At 38.7% G+C, this 23,271-nt stretch overlaps 1 protein-coding gene and 1 long non-coding RNA gene across 3 annotated transcripts in view; one reads left to right on the forward strand and one right to left on the reverse strand.

Moving 5' to 3' along the window:
* Positions 1 to 13,474: 13,474 nt before the first annotated feature.
* LOC120474720 (galanin receptor 2a) overlaps positions 13,475 to 23,271 on the forward strand; it is a 42,469-nt gene continuing 32,672 nt past the window's right edge. Inside the window, exons 1-2 of one of the 2 annotated variants that reach the window (XR_016147126.1) lie at positions 13,475 to 13,807; positions 17,212 to 17,295. The gene's annotated coding sequence lies outside the window, so the exon portion shown is untranslated. The remainder of the gene's footprint in view (positions 13,808 to 17,211; positions 17,296 to 23,271) is intronic. The other variant, XR_016147125.1, reaches the window with a different exon arrangement.
* LOC120474721 (uncharacterized) lies at positions 18,604 to 19,344 on the reverse strand. The gene is made up of 2 exons (XR_005621815.2): positions 19,205 to 19,344; positions 18,604 to 18,884 (listed from the first exon to the last, which is right to left on the reverse strand). It is a non-coding gene; the product is annotated as an uncharacterized LOC120474721 (long non-coding RNA).

A 23,271-nucleotide genomic window follows, 5' to 3' on the forward strand; every position in this document is an offset into this window, starting at 1 on the left:
CTGTAAGCATGTGTTGTGCTTGCAGCCATAGTGACTCTGCTGATGAGTTGTAGACGCCAATCACTGTGATTATAAAAATTGAGAATGTGTCCTTTAGTCCTTGCTTTGAGGCCATCTATACGTTAATTAAATAATTTTTTAGCAGATGTATCTATTTAGAATTGAAAGTCTTTCTTACCATAGGAAATACAACCAAACCTGTCAAGTTATTTCTTTGAGTGTTTAAGCTTAAATTTGTCTAAATAAAAGTTTGCATTTTTATCACATTCCTGTTAACACATGATTTTCCCCCCATTCGGTATGCTTAATCAAAAAGTCAACTTCCGCCCATTATAACTTCCTTTTAATCAAAAATGTTGTGCTGGGTTTGCTAAATTACTAGGCAAGGTCGATAACTGTACCTATAACTAAGTTAAGTTATAGTCATATGATAACAAAACCGCTGTAAGGATAAAAAACAAAGGAATAATATTGTTAGAATCACATTCAGATTTTTTTTTCTTCCAGCTTGTGGAAAACAATATAAATATTGACAGCCAATCAAAATCCATCCGACTTTAAAGAGCTACAGCATTTAAAGTGGTAGAGGACATATCTGCAGCATGTGTTTATAATAAACAAAACATGGTCAGCTGTTGGTGTGAATGCTTACATAGTTTTCATTCTTGGTGAACTGGCCTTAATTCATTGCCTGGATCGGGGCCGTTTGCAAAATGCATAACATCGACCTTTACATGACTTTTGGTCTGTTCCTCACATATCATATTGTTTGAGTAGTTTGGAGCATAGTGAATGGACTGTATGAACTTATATTATTTATTTATTTAGCTGGACTCTATTAATCTGCTTCCTTTTTGTTGCTGTTCTGCAAAATACAGAACAACAAAATCATGAATGCCATGAGGGTGAGTAACTGATGAGCTGTTTGATTTGGGTATTCACAAATACCTACAAGTAACAAAAATTGGTCTAAAGTTAAATAAAAACCTGTAACATGCTCCCGGGAGTGAGGACATGTTGTGACGGTAAACAAAGACAGCATGTACCTGCAGCTTGTTATCAGATATCTAGAGTTACAGTTAATTTATCACGGTGACACAATGGCTGATCTGAATTAGACAATCTAAAATTTTAAACAACTATTTTATTAAACAAACAACTCAAAAAAGAACTTAACTCCATACAGGAGTACCATTTATTTGTCAGATGCTCTGATAGTGTAAAGAGTTTACAGGAACAGAGGAGAGGTTACTTTCTCTCTCCTGTTCTCTCAAAAACACCCCAAAACGAGACGAAAAAGGTCTTGGGCCATGTCCACACTAATGCGTTTTCGTTTGAAAACATATTTTTCTCTCCATTTTGGCCCTCCGTCCACACAGAGATAGCGTGAGTCAACGAAAACGTAGCTTTTGGAAAACGCTCTCCAAAGCGTATAAATTTGAAAACGCCATTTTCACATTGTGGCGTGGACTGTGAAGCCGGAGGTATTTGAGTGATCCATGTTGTACCGATAGATATTCATGTTTACCAGTATTGTGCCTCTTTTGTGCTATTCACTTTTAAACTGTTGCTAAAATATGTTACTTTGCTCACTCTTTATATCACAGTACTACAAAGATGACAGAAAAAATAGTCACATTTGCTGTCCTGCGACAATACAGGAGAAGAGTTGCGTTTTAGATCAAACATATGGTGATTGAGTGCGACCTTGACACATCAGTAAATCAGAAAAATATTCTCCAAAAAAAAAAAAAATAAAATAAATCCTGTTAGAAGAATTGACCGATAACTTTATTATTTATTTTTGTGAGGTTTCACGCATGCATAGTGAGGTGAATTTAAAAGTTTCTCATCCACACTGTCGGAAAACGCTAGTGTGGACGGTGCGCGTTTTTAGATGAAAATGCCATTTTCAAATGTATCTGGATTAATGTAGACGTAGCCTAATCCACATCCCTTTGTCCCGTTCATGTCCACTCCTTATAAGATCCAGACCCTTTTTCAGATTTCAGATATGGAGGGTAATTGGCGCACTGTCTTGCTTGAGCTTAAGAAAGAAACAGTTTAGCTTGACTTGTAGACATTACGGACAGTTGCCTTCAGGCAAACTTAATGCAATGGAAACAAGCAATTATTGTTCAGCCACCAGAACTTTTCCATCCTGGTACAAACGAAAATGACTCCTAAATATCAATGTGTAGATTCACAAAATTTAATTAAACTCTAAGATCCCACGTTTTTTTGTGCACACAGTATACAGACAGCACATGTCACAGTCGACAGATGATTTATATAAGAATTCAAAGGGAAAGTTTACTTACTCTCATATTGTTCCAAACCCATTTTCTTCTGTGAAACCCAAAAGTAAAAGGGTTTGACACTATTCTTTTGCATTAAAACAAAAGGTTTCTAAGGGTTGTCAAGCTACAGAAATGACACAAATCAACATGGACACAACATGACTTACACACTTTATTCCAAATTGTCTGTAACAATGCAATAGCTTTATGTAAGTCTGAAATGTCTGAAATCAAACCTGGTTTGACTCCTGGTGTGAGCAATGTTGACATCCTGTAAACTGAACATGTTCGGGACAACATGAGGGTGAGTAAATGATGGCTGAAATGTCACTTCTTTTGTGTGAACGATTTATAGATGAGGAATAATATTGTTTTCTACTGGTGATGTTTTGCCCAATTCATTTATCTGTGTGACAGTCTTTTGTCAACCATTGATCTTAAATTGATTTGGGTCATTCGATAGTTCAGCGCCATATGTGTGTTCTTGTCAATTCTGCAGAATCGGTTACTTTGATGTGGTCTCTTAGTGTTCCATTCATCCCATGATGACTTCAGTCGATGTAATATTTATCCAGAAAATTTAATATCAGCACTTACCGAGTCTCAAATTAACTTTTAATTTCTACATCAAACGATCACAATATTTTACAAATATGACTGAATATTCATGTTAAGTAACTACAGTACCATTCAAATTCTTGGGGTCAAATATTTTTGAAAGATATGCTCACCAAGGGTGCATTTATTTGATGAAAATATTATTTAAAAAAACTATTATTACAGTTTAAAATAACTGTTCTCTATTTTAATATATTTTAAAATGTAATTTATTAATGTAATGCAAAGCTGAATTTTCAGCAGTCCTTAGTCCAGTCTTCTAATATGATATTGGCATTCAGCAAACATTTCTTCTTCTTCATCTTATTACTTATTATTATTATTATGTTAAAAATACTTGTGCAAATCTACATTGTTGTGGAAAATCCTTTGATAAATACAAAAATGAACTTATTTGAAATAGAAATCTTTTAGAGCATTATAAATGTCTTTACTGTGAATTTTGACTAATTGAATGCATCATTGCTGAGTAAAAGTATTAATTAAAAAAATCGTATTGACCGCAAACTTTTGAATGGCGATATCCAGAGAACATAAAATATGAGCATGCCATTTTAATTCTGTAATGTGACTCGCTTTAAAGTGAGACAAGGGCATTCAATGAAAAAAACTCAATTAAAAACATAACTGGGAGAATGATATTTTTAAGCAACATCTTTCTCAATTAAACTATTCCCTTCCTCTGCTTTAACTGTAGATCTTTTCTGTGTTGCACAGAAGGCTGAAATTGTCATCAAGGCCGTGGATGTGCACATGCTTCCAATGAAACAGTATTGAATTAGCCCAATAATTTGTGAGTTTCCTTGGCTTCATTTTACCCCTTCTGACCCCAGGCACAAAGCAGGCCCTGTTAGTGTAAATCAAGCCTTTTTTTTTTTGCTCTTTATTCAATTAACTTATTGCTAAGCTAACATCTTGACAACCTAACATATATAAAAATACTGTACATACACTACTTTCAAATGTTCATGGTTATACTTTCTAATTTTTATTCAGCAAGGATGCATAAAATAGCTCAAAAGTATAGCATTAAAGACTTTTACATTGTTAGAAACATATTATAAATAATGCTTTTCTTTTGAAGTTATTCATATCTAACTGAACTTCTCTACTGTACAAAAGTTTGGGATTGGTAGGATTTTTAAAATGTATTTGAAATAAGTCTCTTATGCTCACTAACGCAGTTTACTAGGTTTTGGAACACAGTATGCTCAGTATGTGTTACGGTTAGTTTTCATCCAATCAAATTTTCAAATATCTTTGAACCTGACACTTCCAATAGTTTTTAAAAAAGTTTTTTATGTGATGTTCTGTGACCAGTAATGATATGGTCCTTGTCTCATTCTTCTAAGGTCTTTTAAAGCCTGTGCGTGCGTATTAGTGAGTGTCTACATGACTCCTGTGAGTCTATTCAAGGTATTTGGTGTCCAATGGTTCAGAAAGCATTCCCCGTTTAATGTCTTCCTTCACGCAAACCAGCAAACAAACAAACAAACAAACAAACAAATGATTGTACCACGGCAGGGACCCTGTGGGCCACCCTGTCTACAGAAAACTCTGGTGGTGTGAGTCCTGGTTCACTGTGGGTCATTAACTTGTCTCACATGTGAACTATTAAGAGAAACACAGATGACCTGAAACAGACTTGTATTTATGTCTGCGCTTCTAGAGAAGGACATTACATAACACTTAGTGCAGCAATCCAAGTAGGCTAATGTTTTCACCCAGCTTTCAAATGACACTACAAGTAAGTTGTGAATGCTGGATGCAAATTGACTCCAAGGTGAGACAATGTCTTTTAATTGAGTCTTGCTTTATTTTTTCTATTTTAAAATTAAGCAGTTAAAGGAATTGTGGTAACACTTTACAATAAGGTTTAATTTAACGTATTGACTAACATGAAGTAACCATGACCAATACATTTGTTAATGCATTTGTTAATCTTTGTTATCTGTACCTCATGCAGACTGAAAATTGCTGTTTTACAGAATTGGCCATAAATAATTTCTGTATTGATGGCAATGTCTTTTGTACTGTGTTAATGGACTGCATATAGCACTTTCACAGACCCAATGGCCACCAAGCGCTTTATATTGCCTCTCATTCACCCATTCACTCACTCATTCATACACCGACATACATACAGTGTTGTATTTACAGTATGGTTTGTGCTCTCTGCATTTGGATTCTTAATGTGAAGGCTATACAAGTATCTTGGTGAGATATTTGGACAAAGTAAGTTGAATCAACATAATTAAAAATGAAGGCAACCAGATGCAAAGCTTTTTTTTAGTTGTCTAAACCTCTTTAGTTGTGCTTATTTGTTTCTTTGAGTTGGACTGGTAGTTAGAATAACTTACTGAGTAAGGTATTATTAACTAAAACAAATAAGTTAAGTGAACTTTCAAAAATGATTTAGCATAACCTCAACCACATAAGTTGAGTAAATTCAAAAATGCAACAAATACAACTTTCGATTTTAATAATGTAGTAAAAGTTGAAATTAACACTAACAAAGATTAATAAATGCTGTACAAGTGCAGTTCATTATTAGTTCTTGTTAACTAAAGTAGTTAACTAATGTTAAAGTGTTAGTGGAATAGTTTACCCATGTCATCATTTACTTACTGTTATTTGTGCAATAAATGAAAAGCTTATAATGTTTCAAAAGCTTAAAAAGTTTCTAAAATGACACAAAGGCACAATACAAGTATTATTAAAGTTGTCCATTCAGGTACTTGTTGCTATACTCCAAGTTTTCTGAACTGAAATCATAAAATAGATTTGTGTGGGGAGTAGATTGTTCTTTGATTCCCAAAACAACAAAACAGCAGTTAACCGTTATCTGTTAGAACTTAAAAAATAAGTAAGCCTAAATCAATTCCAGGGCGTAAATATTGATCCTAATAAAAAGAGTTTATTTCTGACATTGGCTTGTGATGCATTTGGCTGTGGATTTGTATGGGTCGTCTTGTTCTTTCCGGAGTATCACATATGCATCCCAGTTTCATAAGCTTTCTCATGTCAGTGGCGATGAGGCCATGTATTGATGCTAATCTGATAGAGCACAGCCAGGGGAAATAGCCACTTTTCTCTGGCCCTTTTTCACCCAACCTCAGCCCTGCCCTGACCGCTTGGCTCCACATGCATGTTTCCATCTCAGACCTGCTTTTTCCATGTTGAATTTTAGACTTAGTCCTTTCCCACTCTTTGTTCTGTCTTTCCTTCTGTCTTTTACTCTCTCATGCCTCTGCCGAAATCCATGTGATTATGTTTCCTGGTGACTGCGTTATATGGCTCCAGGGACAGAGACAGAGGTCTTCATAGAGATCTGTCACTATAGCATGTCAGTTTTTCCTCGATTTTATTGTTCTGTATAAATCCAACAAAAACCTCATGGCTTCTATCACGTATTGACCTGTTGTCAAGATGAGAACTCCTAACTTTGGTCTTGATCTGTCTGTGATAAAGTGAAACTGGGACACTTTATCAGTCGATTTTCATTCAAGATAAACAAATCTGCTGTTTGTGTGTAAAACAGTGATGTGGATTTACTGTGTTTTATATAGCCTACTTCATCTTAAAAGGATAGGACTGTTCACTATTGTGAACCCTTTATTTGCACACCTCTCATTCATGCCCTCGCTGGCTGCCTATAGTATTTTGAGCTGAAAATCTTTCTATAATGGGCCATCCCAAAAGCTACAAAATGACTTCTATGTGCTCACAGCAAATCAATTACTGGGGGAACATAACCTAATTTATATTCATGACAGCCAAGCTTCTTTTCAGATTGTATCTACGTCCTGATCTAATGACTGCTCTGATAGGTGATTTTGATTTAGTGTATTATAGCCACTAAAAAGGAAAATGCATCTGGCAATGCAACATGCATTGTCAATCCTGAGCTTCGTAATTGCATGTGGCTGATGGATCTATTAATGTTTATGAAATACAAGTATTTCATTCTTTTCTTTTTTTATGCTTTTGAGGGTTTCTGTGTACTTATGTGTCATAACTTGTAGTGGTGATCATGTTGTCCGTCACCAAATTTCCATTCAAGCAGTGTAAAAACCTCTAATGTCATGTTTCATTTTGACAGTAATGCCCTTTTTTTTGCGAAGCTTTAGTTAATTAGGTGGTTTTAGAAAGGGCATAAATGTGGTTTCAATCTAGATAATGTGACAGTTTTTAACCCTTTGTCTAACTACTGTGCCCTCAGAAGATCTTAAAGGCCAAAAACCATAAAAGAAAAGGCTGGAGGAAAAAAAAAGTACAAGTTTAATAAATAAGCATCAATAAATCAGCAAACTCAAGTTGGCACCTGCAGTAGTTCCAGAAGTAAACATCTAATCTATTTTCTCCATAGATAAATGGTTTTCGCAATTATCCCATAGGCTGTAAACCTGCTACGATATACAGTGTAGTTAAAATTGTATGCTTCTGTGGAAATCATAAGTGCTATTTCAACTTTTTGTTTTTATGTCCCAGGAAAGTATTAGAATACCAGCGATCCACCAGTCTGTTTTGATTGAAATGGTAATCATGCTAAAATTAATTTATCATTATTTTTATCTAATTATTGAAGTTTTTAAGCTGAAGTGTAATTTTAATAAGTGGACATGCAACACTGGCCACTAGTGCCAACAAATGGTAGAGAAAAAATAATGATCGCTTTCAAACAGATTCCCCAATCAGTCAAACAGATAGTTCCGCTTCAATTTGATGCCGTTGGTTGATGCTCTGTAGGGCTGGATGGGAAGGTCAAACAAGCAGCGCAATTATTTGGAAGAGCCACAGTATTTACATATTTCAGGAAAAGTCAGTCTACCAATGGCTGGCTTTTTGGATATTATACTGAGATATATTTAAGAATAATCTCTTGTATGGAGAAAACAAAATACTCCTGGAACCCAGGCTGTTGAAAAAAAATGAATGGTCACTGTTATGTTCTATTTTCATTATATAATATTTTTTCTCCATGGTGAAAATATGACAGACCGATGATTCAAACTGTGCATATAGTAACTGGTATTTGATACATGTGCATGGAATTCTTTCTATCCATCTGTTGTTGTTATGCTCACCTCAAATTTGTTTCGTTGAAAGAAATCCCCTTTTGTGTGTGTGTGTGTGTGTGTGTGTGTGTAGCCCTTGACATGAGTCATACAGAATGACTGTATTTTAGTATCTCTCTCTCTCTCTCTCTCTCTCTCTCTCTCTCTCTCTCCACTCTTACAAACAGAGACACTCACAAACCCACACATATTTGTCGCACATAGCTTTGGAAAAATCTGCTGGTTTATTTGCAGATAAAACAGAGAAGAATTGTCATGTAAATGTTTCCAGCAATTAAAATTGCACGCTTTCCATTGCCTGCTCAGTGGTTGACTCTAAACCTTAATTATAATACCTCATTGAGCTCCAACATAAAGATAATGTGTATGAATTTGTTTATAAACAGTTTTTATCATAAACTTTGCCCTTGAGTAAAATGATTGATTACATTCATACATATTTTGTAAAAGAAAAAAACCCTGCATTCTTCTTGTATTCATTTTACATTTGGTTGCATACCTTATTTACCCATTCCATTCTGAAGAAATCAAATTATCCTCAAGTATAATAATGATTGAGCATAAGACTGACATGACACCTTCAAACCACTACATGGCATACGTCTTGAATATAATGTAGGGTTTATGCATGTTTATGGCAACTGTCATTAAGTGTATTTCGCTCGATAATGACATTTTGAATGCAAATATGTCTTTGTCATGACAAATTGACATAAAATTAAGTTAAACTGTCATGTGGTTGGCTTTGACATTGCCTGTCATGAGGTAACATAACTGTGTCATGAATATTTTTCGTGATCTCAACTACAGTGGTACTAATTGAATGTGTCATTAAAAAGTTATAATGGCTTCAAAACCAACCACCTGAGAGTTTAATGTAATGTTAACCAATAAAGCTAGGTGATTTCTTAAGTTTGATCATTAATCTGCTATGTCATGTTTATGACTTGTTGTGTTGTCTTAGTAATGTCAAGCTGTCATGAAAAAGACACTGACAGGTTATGATGTATTGGTTTATGTCAAGGTGTCATAAAGAAGACATCTCAAAGAATGTCATATTTGCATTAAAAATGTCATAACTGAGCAAATGACACTTAATAACAGTTGTCACAAACATGCATAAAACGTCCTTTCCTTTAAGTAAAGTGTTACCTAATGATTTTCTAGATTATATTAATGCCGAGGTTGTGATTTCTTACTCCTAAAGTTTATACAATGCCAAACAAGATCAAAACAAAATCACGTAATGGAGTCATTACAAGAAGAGGCAACAAAGGAAGACCCCCCCCCCCCCCCCCCCAATTATTGATTACAGCTGGTGAGGAATACTAAAGATGTAGTGATGTTGGGTTTGGATACGGTTGGATTAGATTGAAATACTCTGTCATTCAGAGAAATGATAAAGAATATCTCTTTCCCTCTCTCTGTATTATTGAAGTCTATAAAGACAGTGGTGAGAGATCTCTGGCTAACCTTCTGTCGACTCCAGAGAGAGAAAGTGAGCGAGTACAGTGAGAGGTCCTGTAGATGTCATTGGTGTTCACTGGGCTAGTCTGGGTGGAGACTTGGCGTCTGGGTTTCTGACAGTCTGTCCTAGGATGAACCGAGAGACTTGGTGGACAAGAGTCAGGAGCGACACACACAGAGACACTGATGGAGTATGTGAATGAGGAGGAAATCAGCTGTTTAATAGAAACAAAGAGCTCAGCCAAGACTCACCGCACTGTCTGGCAGTGCAGTCCTCCTCATCGCGCCATCATTTTCATTTTCAATTACGCTCTACCCGGGTCCATCATGTTCCTGCTTCTCTGTCTGTCGAACAGGCCAAATCAAATCCCAGTCCTCTTGCTGATGCTGTTTACCCTGGTCTCCGCAGGGAAAATTGACTTGACTCAGGGCCACTGCGGAGATGTTATCTTTTTTCTGCTGACATTTTCGATCTTGAATCACATCCTACTCATCATTTGATCCACAGGCTTGACTTTGTAATAATTGGGTTTTCAGGCACGTGATCATATAGCGCTTGCAGTAAACACTAGTAAATGAGCTGCAGATGATACTGACACAATTTTTTACTAAGCAAGTTAAGATATGGCTAGTTCACACTGCCGTACCAAAGGTTTAGCCATGTGTGCAAATATCTGAGCAGAGAAGAATATTTCTGATAGTTTTCTACCAAACACCCTCACGCTCTTTCTTGTAAGGTCAAATGTGATTACTTCAGAGCACTGTCAGAATGAAGGCCTCTGGCAGTGTGTAGTACACACTGCAACAAACACTAGCGCGCAAAAACGCACTGGCCGGCAGTGACGCCGGTCCCTACAGCTGGGTTTCCAGCACAGAGTCGTACACAGTGGTCCACCTGTGACAATAAACACTGTGATTACCTCCTAGAGGCTACTGACGCCATCTAATATACTCAAGAGATCATCACAAGGACAGGGTGACCATTCCATCCATCTCTCTCGAGCCTCATCTTTGTGACCCATTCCCACCTCCTCTCCTTAGCAGAACAGAGGAGCCTCAAGGGAAGTACACTGGCTCAATTCCCACAGCATTTTCCATCACTAAGACCACGAGGTGAGCATCTGGGATGCAATTACAATAGCAGACAGCATTTGTACAATTGTGTTTGTTTATATTTTCTCTTTAAGGTGCATTAAAGTGGTTGGTCTTAGACAAAAAAAAAAATAATGGTGATGTCACCTTTAGATGACTCTACGATGAGGCAAAACATGGCTGCTCTCCAGGTTTTGCACTGACAAAATTAAATTTGACAGTTAAACAAAACAAAAATTCTGACAAGCGTTTAAATTATTTTTAGCAGCCAGATTTTTTTCATCTTCTAGCTTGGGAGTCTTTTGTAATCCGCACACAGCACACCAATGTCCAAATGTCCCAATGAAATCAAGACACTCATTAAATATTGGAGTCAAATTCGCTTTGATTGCTATGATTTTTTTTCAATTACATTGCTGTGATTCATGTTTTTTTATCATGAGAAACTAGCACTGCAATGTGTAACCCCATGTAACACAAGTGGATGCATTTTGTAGTTCTTTGGCCCAGAATTATAAAATTATATACACATTTTTTAAATATTTTTAAAACATAACTGACCGATCATCAGAAAATGAATCATATCAAATTATTACAACCTGAAGGTGTTTTAATCTTTAGCTCACAGACCAGCAAAGCTTTTCTTTGATGTTAATCAGATGGCATGAGGATTAAAGCTGCTGCCGCCATTCAGCATTTTAAAGCATGTACACTACCCACCAGTCATTTTATTATTGGAGAGGGTCTGAATAGTCTTGTGACCAGCATTTAGGTATAGCACTCGGAGAGACAGGGATAGCTACAGGTCTTATTGGGCATGGCGAAAATGCAGAAAACAGAAAATAACCCCTATCCCTACACCACACCCAGGAGGCAACTTTCACGACCAATTGTAAAGACCTTTCGGGATGCCCATTTCTCTTACCTTGCAGATACCCACACTTGCACTCAAATGCTCTCGTACTACCAACAGCTTAAGTTGTTTTGTTTTTTTAACCTCCTGAGACTCAAATCTTTCTCCTCTGCTTTCTAGCCTCATAGAGTTGATTAGAAGCTCTCCCCATGAGATTGGCCAGCATCTTGGATTTTAAGCACTATAGCTGCTTCCCAACTCAGAGGCTGCACCCTTCATAGGCTGATTAGCTGTGTTTCCACTGCCGGGCCAGGGTCGAGCCATGCTAGTGTGTGCCAGGGCCAGTCGCGTTTCCTCTGTCACTTCCAGGCTTGATTGGGTCTTACTCTGGGCCAACGGCTTGGATTTCTGGCCCGTTGAATACCTTGGGCCAAAGCGGGCCAGCTTGGGCTAGAGGCGTGCTCAAAGTAAAAGGTGGAGTTTATCGATGTTATGGAACATTATGATCTGAACGAAGATGCACATTTCACTTTTTTTTTATATCGTGCAAAATAATCGCTGCTCGCAATGGAGAATCGCCTGTACTGGTTACTCAATAGCAAAGCTCTTCTGAGCATTTGGGTTGAAGACAGGGTACAACATCATGTGACGCCGTATGAAGAAACGAGGACGTTATAAAATACATCGATGCTGAACTTTCTAAGCTAACCATTCAACGCGCTTCAAGTTCAGGAAAAAATAAAAAAAGTTGCGGGCGCATTATTGTACAAGGCAATTAAAACACACAATGGACAAAGCGGAGCTCAGAAAAGGAACTTGCCATGGTTCGACTTGATGGACGATGTGCTCGGTCACCGTCCCTCGGTTAGTGGGGACTCACGAGACATTCGGGACACTATTGCAGCCACCGCCGGTGAGTTAATATACATGCTATCTTCCTAACTTAAAAAATAAATGAATTCATAATGCCCGCTGAAATGGGTTGGGTTGTATGTGGTTTGATCCAGAAAGGCAGGGTTTAGGGCAGCGCTGTGGGGCTACTGACCCGGCAGTGGAAATGCAAGCCCGGTGCTTGAGGCCCGGGGCCACTGGCTCGCCTCGGCTCGCTGTTAGCCCTGGCCCTAGCCCGGCAGTGGAAACACGGCTAGTCACAGCGGCACAACGAAAGCTGCCCTAATTCGAAGGCTCCTTCAAACGCGTCATTCATTTCCTGTGCAATGAAGGATACAACAAATTGATCCTTCAAGGCCTTGCCTGCCCCCGAATTCATTGCGCGCCAGTGACGACAGGATTTTTGGGAGAGAAATGGCAGAATTACACTTTTAAACGCAAGTATTGGGTTTCATCGTATTCGAATATCTAATAATACAAATGTAAAAATAAAAACTTTAAAGCAGTTAAAATGTTGACTTATCTTATTAAGATGTGAATACAAATAATTTACACACTTTGTTATATACATAAATGGACCATGGTGAACATATTTTTGCGAACCTTGTCTTGTAAATGTATGGATTGTCGTTTGGCCTCTACATCTGTTTTCTCAGTCACAAAAGGCCCTCTTCTGGTTTCAATTGAAATTAAAGAACTGCAAACATAGTGAAAATCCCAAGCATCTATTATTATATCCAATGCAGGCACCAGCAAATGTGACTTTGAACTCAGTAACCTTCAGTCGCCTTTCTTCCTTCTCAACCATTAAATCTCACATTGACTTTTTTGATCATCTCTGCTGACTTTCCCTCTTAGATCCGTCGCTAATTGCTGCAGTCTAGGCCTTCGGACTGCTATCAAGCTCCCAAATGCTGACAGTCAGTGCACAGTAGCCCAGAACCACATGTTTGTGTAAATCAACAGACAACCAGTGGAATGATGCGTCTGGAGTTACAGTATGCATCTCAGATATATGACTGGTTCCAGCTCCGGTGGAAACTTTGTGTAACAGCTTTACAGGCACATATATTTTCTCGTTTAAATCACGACATGTATAGTACATCTTACCCAGTCCTAACAAATCCCCAAGCCATTCCATATGATACTGATTGATAGTCTCATTTTATACCCCCCTATAAAGGAACTTTTTTAATTTGAAGCAGGATAGATTTAACATTATTAGTATATTTCGCTGTTTTGGGTGATTTATTCCATTCACATGTCAGCAAGGGGGCAGGTTGCATTGGCTACATAAAAACAATTAAGAAGGGAGGGCTGGTTTTGTTTCCTTCCGTTACATTGCCCCCCCTTGTCTCGCTGTCCTGTTTTGGGAGAATGCTAGAGAAGGCTTTGTAGATTTAGGGTGCTAAATAGCCACACACATGGTTTTCCTAAGCTGTAAATTTTATGGATAATTTCTGATGTGGTTAGAGATTTATACCCCCAACAAAGACCAACATCTGCAGGTAATTATTCCTCCACTCACACGCTTTTCTCCATTGCTTTCTCAGTCTCTCAAACACACAATTTATTTATAACTCCCACATTTTTTTACACTTTGTCACTCTTTGTCCTGTCTACACTTACTTAGTCACACAGCTGAGGTTGGTCTTTCCTCTATCTAAACTTGAATTTGATACCCTTAAACAATTAGATGTCCAGAGAGAATGAGAGACAAAGAGAAAGTGAAATTCAGGAAAGAAACAGTGTATTTGTCTCAGCAAGTCCTCTGAGGGCTTTGTAAATCAGATAGCTTCAGAGTTCAGGTCTGTCGGAGGTCTTTGGGTTATGTCATAATACACGAATTTGCCCGAATACAACTGCAGCCAAACCAACTCATTAGGGAAGTGTGTATGTGTGATGTGTGAGTAGGTGGGATTTGAAGAGATCTAATGTTTTGCTGGAAGTTTTGTCATCTCGAAGGCAAAGTGCTTTATATTATTACAGTATCTCATGGAATCCAAATACCTGTAACATTTTCCATCCTGCTAATATTTTCCATGATATTTTCCCACACTGTTCACTTTCTCGTACATGTAATATCTTTTTAATTATCAGGCGGTCGGTGCTTGCGCAATATTTAGTTCAGATAGCACAAATCTCTGTGTGTGAGGGCTGATTCTTGTTTCATGGTTTTGGGTGACTTTTAAATTTCATAATTATGATGGACGTTGCATGTCCCTCTTTTCTCTTAGCACACAACCCTGGCAATGAAAGATAATTAAGGGTCGATCAATGACAATTTCCCAATCCCAGCCACTAGTCCATATACTAGGTAAGGTAAAATAAACTTGAATGTATTAAATATGAAATCTTCTTTTGCATTCCTCAGAAGAAAGATATTCTTACAGGTTTGGAATGACACAAGGGTGTTTAAACGATCACAGATTTTTTTTTTCTTCTTAGTAAAGAAGAGATCTCAATCTCCAATGGGTCATTTGAGGTTGAACAATGACTTTGTAGCTTTGTAGACTTTCTCACCCCTGCACACTCACTGAGTATGATGCTGGCAATGTTGGTTGATGATTGGCTGGCTGCACTTTAAGCTGGGATGGAGGTATGACCTTCTTTGCCCTCTCTCATAATTTGTCTTTTTTGGTGTCAGTCATTTGTTCTCCAACCTCGCTGGCCTCTTTGAACCCATTAAGCCCCCCTGGGGTCCTGGGTAGCGAAGGCTAAACTGTGTGGCTGATGTCCAAGCACTCTTTTATAGCTTTACCTTTTTAAAGATAATTTACTTTGATTTAGTGAGTTAAGCAGGTCTTGGGCAGTCAAGTTTTGGCTTTGAGGGTGTTCCAATGCTTGTCTTATTAATCCCTTGCAAAAAGAGGAAAAAAGAAGAAAAAACGCAACGGCACGGCTAATAACAAGGGTACTGTTCAATTCTCCTGTCCTCTTTTGTAAATGAAAAATTTACTGCTATAGCTTTGAACTCCAAACCAAACAGTAAATCTTACCCGCTAGAGCTGAGCAGGAGAGCACTATGGGCAAGGGGCAGAAATAGCTCTCATTAGAAACAGCTTGTTAGGTCATGTTTCTTGTTACCAAATGGTTGGCAAATACTAAGAAACAAGGCAGCATTATCGGTTCCTTACTGTTTGGCACCCGCATTTTTTTCTAACCTCCATATGTCTAATTAGTTTAGATGGATATGGTATGTTTTTTTGTCAGAAAATAAATGTTCAAAAACTGCACTTTTAGTGGTAAAGCAGCTTGTCACTTGGGCAGTACCCTCAAACGAACACTTTTAAACTGTCCACCACTAAAGGATACGTATTAGTGAAAGTAAAAATGGTCTCCCAATGACATGCTGAAGGAACAATTTTTACACTTTTGTTTTTCTTAGTTGCTGTCTGTGACTTTCTACTGCATCGTATGACTTTTTGCCTTGGTAAAATATTTTAATGACCCATTGATGCCTGATATTTATTATATCCACATACTTTGGGAAATTAATATTCCCAATATTCTCGTTCTTTTTTCTTCTCGTTTCACTGTTGTGCATTTCTTGGCTTGCAAAGAGCTAAGCAGTGAATACTTGACATGTGCTGTTACCAGACAAATAAAAAATGAACAAACCAAAAAGAATAATGAAAATATTTCTTGTTAGCGTAATGGGAAATTTTGGCCTGGCACTTTGACCGGCTCTGGTGATGCTGGGGCAGCACATTTCTAGCTCACACAACGTGAAGATGGTTCATTCCAATCCGAGAGGTTTTTAAACCATGTCTGCAGGTGTTGCAGGACTGGCGGATGACGCTTAGCACTGTTCATTGTGACCTTTAATGCTTTTCTCGTTTTGTGGCTCTCCCACTAAGAGCTGATATTGGAAATCATCTCCTCGCCGATTTAATCTGTTGGCAAATACACGAGGCGTCTGGACATGGTTTTTATGGCCTGTGAGGGAGCACAGACCCGTGTGGTCAGATCGTACTGGAACACGAACCTGACTGCGACCCTCATGCATCCACATCCAGTAAAAGCGTTCAACCATCACTGCCAGTTCTCTCAGGTAGAGGAAGGATGATATCACTCTGTTGGCGCTCCACAGCAGCAACCGTTGTAGAGTTTTACCTGACCAGCACCATTACAGAGAGCATCTGGCCCCTGACCACCGCTCTGACAGTGCATAATCTTTCTGAGCCTTTCATTCATGGCGTTAGCTTCCTGAATCCTTTAGAATGAAGTGCAAAACCTCATGGTTGAGTGCCAACATACTGTGAGAGGTAGCAGACAGAGCACTCGTGAGCCGTTTTACCCTCCTCTCTAATTTCCTAGAGGAGAACGAAGTCAGGGGAAGTGCAAGCTGAAGCCACTGTCAGGACTGGCAGTGTTTGGGCATGCTCCAGCTAGAACAACTTGTGGTTTTTCTGCTTGCATGAAGTGGAGTGATTCCACATTCTGGTGGGTAAGCATAATGACATGCTGACCGGGGAAAAAGTGAGGATGGATGATGAGGAGGAGGAGGGAGGGAGCGAGAGATAGAACCAAGATATGGATGCTAATGAGAACATTAAGGACAGCACAGACAAATAAGGTGAATCACAGGGCATATAGCTAAAAGAATAATAAAAAAGACTGTACAATGCAAATTTAGTGATGCTGTGGAATGGAGCAGCAGACAAAATACAAGACAAAAACATGAATAAATCTAATGGCTGCAGTTGGTACTCATGTTGATGATGCAAAATGTAAAGGTTTCAGAATCATTAATACAATGTGAAAAGAGACCAACGGAGGGCGGGAGTGAAATTAAACTTCTATTCAGACCAGGCAATCAAACCAAGTCTGAATCTGACTTTAGAAATGGTAAGGGAAAAATGTAATTAGCCTATCTAAAAATGTTTGTGTGCTTTTGTTTTTTCTTTAGGATGGGAAAAGACTGTGTGTTAATTTTGGCCTCAACCCTCAAGAAGTTTGAATTACAAGGAAGTTGAAGAGACATTCAGCACAGGTAATGCATTCTAGGAAATGTCTGTCTGTCTGTTTAGACCAGAGGCAACGTCGGTCCTAGAGAGCCAATGTCCAGCCGAGTTTAGCTCCAGCCCTAATCAAACACACCTGAACAAGCTAATCAATGTCTTCAGGATTACTGAGGGTACGTTTACTGAGGCCCCGTCCACACTACTGCGTTTTCGTTTAAAAACGGAGACTTAAAACGAATACGATCTCCGTCCACACCAGCATCTTATCTGCGTTTTAGAATTGATCTCCGTCCACATTAAAACGACTGAAAACATGGATCACGTGGCCATTCACCAACACTGGGCATGCGCGTGCCGGTGTAAACAGGGAATGGGTCATGTGATGAGTGGCTGACGATCACATGACACACAATCATAGAGCCAAACGTGTGAGCCTCTGCGTCATCGTTTCTTAAGTCCTCCGTTTTGTCCCGTCTTCACTAAAACGCCCTCCGGAGATTCAAAACGCAAAATGAAGCTGCAGCGTTTCTAAACTTCTCCGTTTTAGGTCTTCGTTTTTCCGTTTTAGGTTGGACGGGAGGTGCAAACTTAGGAAAAGGTCTCCGTTTTTAAACGAAAATGCAGTAGTGTGGACGGAGCCTGAGGGTACGATATCCTTAAAACTGAGATCTTTTTCCTTTGAGTTTTCCGCGAACAGGCGACACCATTGTCAAAACGATTCCCATTCGCACAGATTTGCGAAAACAAATAAAAACACTGTTTTCTGCTGCCAGGCCAATAGATGGCGATGGAACACGATCGACTAAACACGTAATACGCATTCGCATGTGTACGCATGCGATGATGTGTATGACATCATCGTCTTCAGAGATTTGTGTTTGTTGTTTACACGGAGACCGTTTTCGAAAACTTGCACTTTGTGACCCATTTTCAAAACTTTTCGTTTTCAGGCACCCAAAATGCAGTTGTCGTGAAAACGAATGCGAATGGCCAAAACGCAAAAAGTTTGAAGTTTTTAGTTGAAAACGGTGTCATGTAAACAGCCACTAAGTCTACAGGCAGGTGAGTTTTTTTTTAGCGTTGGATCTCAACTCTGCTGGACAGTGGAAATCTCTAGGACCAACATTGCTTAAATCTGGTTTAGACCGATAATTATATACATACAGTATATATTGCAAAATATAAAACAATACGGAAACCATGGTTTCCTGTTTTTCACTGAATGTCAAATATGTGGACAGGTATATGGACACAGAAATGTATTTACAATGTCTCAATGCCTAGACCTCACAGTCATACCACCCTCCCCCCCAAAAAAAAAGAGAGGGAGAGAAATAGAAAGCTCGGATGTGTTTATAGATCAAACCCCTCCAGTAGTACCACAGAAAAAGAAGGGGAAAAAGAAGGGGAAAGAAACAACCCTCTCCACCACCACAGGAGGCTGCACATAGTTTCCATTCACTTCTTCACTTGCATTATAAAAATAATTAAAGGAGATGTTGTGAGGGGGAGCAAGTGGCCCTGATGTCTCTCTCCTCTGTCATCTCAGCGGGTCCCATCCAGAGTCCACACAGGTCAGCTCACTTCAAACATCACCGTGCGGATTGGGTTGCATCTACTGTTGAGTCCAAAAGGATTTGTAGACCAGTTTTTTAAATGTTTTGAATTAACACATGTTTAGCACATTGACGCATCAATCAAAACCTTGAAATATGCACACTGTAAAACAGTTTCATGACTTCAGTATTGACTTCATTATAGACCTCATTCGTCTAAGCAATGGTTTATAATGTTCTTCAGTGGGAAACAGCTGCTTTGACCACAGGCTTTCACATTTGCCACAAGCTTCATTAAGATTACAAAGTGTTTGTCTTCTTTTCTGTGTTCATTTATCTTTGCTTTTGTAATTTGTATATGCTAGCAAATTGTTGTACATACGTCTCATGATAATGACACCGCACGCCCAAACAATTCCTCAGGACCACGCGGTGCTTGTACTTCACGAAGCCAACTCTCTCCAAAATACCTGCGCTCATTTGAAACACATTAGAGAGCGATGTGTTCATTCTTTCCGACGCGAGCTGATGCACTTGTCTGGTATGAAGTCCTCAGTTTGTGGGCGGCCCTGAGAGTCGGGGGGCCACGGAGCGGGCAGGGAAATGATGAAAAATGAAATGCAGCAGCCATTCCTGAAAACACACAAACGTGATATATCAGCTTGCGTGTCTGGCTCTCAGGCCATGCAATTTTCTTTTTCCCCCTCCCATGAGCAGACGATCGTGTGTGAGAGAGACGTGTTGTTGCCATGTGTTCTCTTTCATGCTGCGTGTTAATGAGTAAAGATGTGCAGGCGAAGGCGTAGCAATGTTTAACTGATTCTCACACGCTGCCGATGACACCTCGTGGGCCTTGTGCTGACTTCATGTTTGTGTCCAAGTCCTTAACCAATTGAGTTTTAGTGCGAGACGTGTCTTATCTTAATTTTGTCAAAGTCCAAAATGTCAGAGTCCTTGTCAAGTTTGAGAAAAAGTCTACCCGAGTGCGTCTGAGTCAATTCATAAGTCCTGGTACCCCGACTCTGTGTTTTGCTTGGCAATGAGTGATCCATTTTTGGGATTGTTTGGAACCGTTTTCTTTGGTGTAAAAATAGACAAAATGTCTTTACCATTAGAGGTTTATCTAGGATGCATAAAGTGTTTCTTTTCTCGTCTAGAATTCCATGTTGCAAAACATATGTGATGTATTACTTGCGTTAAGCCACCAAAACGTGTATAAATGTTTTTACGAGAGGTTTTGTTTCACACGAGACTGGCTTATATATAATGCTGCGACGTGACACAATTACCTGCCCTGTTTGCCACAAAAATGCAAGGAAAAAACTGTTAAACTTTTCCATTGGCATAAAGACTAAATATTTTTCAATAAAAATGATGCAAAATAGTTTTGTAGCCAGTAGGAAATATTCTCAATTCACCCGCCATTGGTGAAAATATCCTGTTTATTTCACAGGCTTATAATGTCAGTGGAAGAGAACTAATGCATCTTTATAATATTCTCTGTCGTTGCATGTTTGGTTTGCTGTGGGAGAAGAACCACTGATGTGATTGTTCTTCAATACAGTAGTTGTTCCACAGCCTATTTTGTGTGCATACTACTGTGCTACTTTAAAGAACAGTAGGAGTACAATAATATCCCATTCATCAGATGTCTTGCATTCATACAGACTCAACAAACCAACACTGGTGACTCATCCGTGACCCATCACGATGCAATTTTTCCATCAAACTGCTGGATTGATCTGCAAAACTGAAACGATTCCTGTGTCTGTGATAGCACTGTCAGGCCTCAGTTTATCCAACTGATTCATTGGTGAATTAATTGTTTTAACCAATGTATTTACATAAACCATCCAAACAAACAGATTCACTTAAATTATATATATAAAGAAGATTAACTAGAACTAGTAAGCTGATATGCGCATTCGCAATTATGCTGATTTATTCATGACAATGTTGTTTTTTTACGTGTTCGTAAAGGTAATATTCTACTCTATCTGTAATTTGTTGAGTAGATAAAGTGATTTTTCCATGCAGTGTTTTCTTTGCTAAAGTGCAGTGAGATGTGCAGCCATGGAAAGTGTTTAAAATATCCTACTGGGAATTAGTAACTCTAATTACGTGGCTGTAACCACATTAAGAAGGCTGAGAGCTGATGCCGGAAGATAAAAGTACATCATATGGAATGAGATGTAGGTTTACTTGTCATGTTTGATTGTTTTTGTGTGCCAATTGATCTCCTAGCATACACATGTATGTGACTAGAAGAGGAAAACATTCTCGCTAGAGGAAAGTCTGTATCGATTTCATCTATCATGTGCATGGCACATGCATGTCTTGTGTGATTAAAAATTTGGCACGTGGCATTAAGTGGCAGGGAGAGTGCCAGGATCCCATGCTTGATCTGTTTTGGCAGCTGGAAATTCATTTGTATTGGCCTGAACCCTGTTTTCTCCTCTTGTTGTCAGCAGGCTTATTTTAGATCCCAGGATCAAAAGGTGACTTTCCATGGCAGAAAATTAGCCGTTAATAGAAGCTTGTTTAATTAGCCGAAGATGAATTAGTCTGTGCCTTTTGCGAACATAGCGTGAACGCTTTGTGGTTGAGGCACAGCATTCTCAAAATCTCTATCTTCTGCTCGGATGTTTATTTTTGGAAGGGACTCCTTTACCCGTTGGGACTAGAAATAGAATATAAGTCCACTTTGCACATACAGATACGATTATTGGAGTTCATTCTTAACAATTATTTGAAAAAAAAAGAAGAAGATTGTTTTGCGCATTTACGTGCTAAACTGATCATTTATAGAAAGTCAATTATACTATTTTGGGGATTCTGGGAATCAGCAGTTGTTTGTTGTGGCAGAAGATGTGTAGATGTCAGGATCCTGCTGCAGATCACCTTGATGTCATCCTTGGTTAGGCTGGACCACACGGGTAGTGTGCAGTCCAAGGCTCTGGTCTGTATTGTGAGACTGGTCTGTTTTCACAGCTGTTCTGTTCTGCTTAGAGTGCTCTGAGTCTCTCACATCCCATCACCATCAGACTCAGTCAATCCCTGCCAACCTCTCCTGGACATTAATGGCATTCTCAAGTTCTCTAGGTGGTCTCACTGTAGTTATAGATACTGTATAGACAGTCAGAAGACTTCATTTCCCAGAATGCATTTTATTACCTGCATACCTATTTCTCAATGGATAGATAGACAGATAGATAAAACACTTCATGTACCAGAATGCATAACCTGCACACCTTTTTTTCAATAGACTGACATTTTTCCCAAGTTCTCCACCCCTCAGCCAATTCTAAAGATTTCATTGGTCATGTCAATCAGAGTACTGATTGCTTATGCAATGCTACAATAAAATAATAAACCCTAACACTACCCTTTACCCTAACATTAACCAATGAAAGTGGCTGAATTTGCACCGAACTGGTTTGGGAAAAAACAATCATGCAAAACATGGCCAGTTAGAACACTTCATTTCCCTTACATATTTCTAGATATAGACAGACAGACAGGCAGAATGGATTATTATAGAAGGTCCTAGGATTTGTGGATCTACCATTCTAAAAACTTGGATTACTTGTGCGTTGATAACCAATCACATTGCACCCTCGATGTCATTGACTTTTTTGTTGTATGACTACGAATACCATAGAAAAGAATAAGAATTGCCGTAAATTAAATCCTACCTGTCGTAAATTTGTCAGGGACTCCAAAATGAACGTTTAACATATTGAAGATTAGCCGACAGGGTGTCGATTTTGTAAATGACAAGCTGGTTTCCCTCAAAGCAGTTTATTCAGTGTAGTGAAGCATCTCCTCCATTGAAATCCCTTTAAAAAAGGGCTTCTGGTCTCCTTCCCTTCGTACCACAGTGCTATGCTTTTTTTGCTAACCTTGGAGGCTTGCTTTAAAGTTGCTTTTCCCAGAAAACATTTTATTTAACTTTTTTCTCTATAGATCGATAGATAGGCGCTCTAGCGACTGACACTAGATACTATGGTACTATACTTTAGCCTCCTTGTTAGAGCGCCCATGTAAATTTAATGGAGTTCACATCAACGAAAGCAACAGATATGAGCTGCAATTACTTTGAATGAAGATGACTGTGTGTTGAGTCTGTGAGATTGAACTCTCAGGTTCATTGCATGTCGTCTTAGTTTTTGGGGGGATGGGTAAAATTTACATATGTGGCTTCAACAACCAGATGCATTTACACTGGTCCAGTTTCTGGATTGTGAGACTTAAACCACCTCCTGGAGTGGTTTAACTAATCGGATTTAAATCCTTCTTGAAAGCATTTTGGAGGGCATTTCCACCTGGTCTTTTCACGATCGGATAGCTATTTCTTGATAGACAGATGGACAATATGTATTGTTGGTTGGTTGGATGTTCATCAGACGGATAAAACAGAAGTAGGTATCTGTCATGAATCTGCCACCA

This window comes from Pimephales promelas, chromosome 17 (assembly GCF_988280905.1).
Source record: "Pimephales promelas chromosome 17, fPimPro1.hap1.1, whole genome shotgun sequence".
In the NCBI taxonomy this organism is placed as follows: Eukaryota; Metazoa; Chordata; class Actinopteri; order Cypriniformes; family Leuciscidae; genus Pimephales; species Pimephales promelas.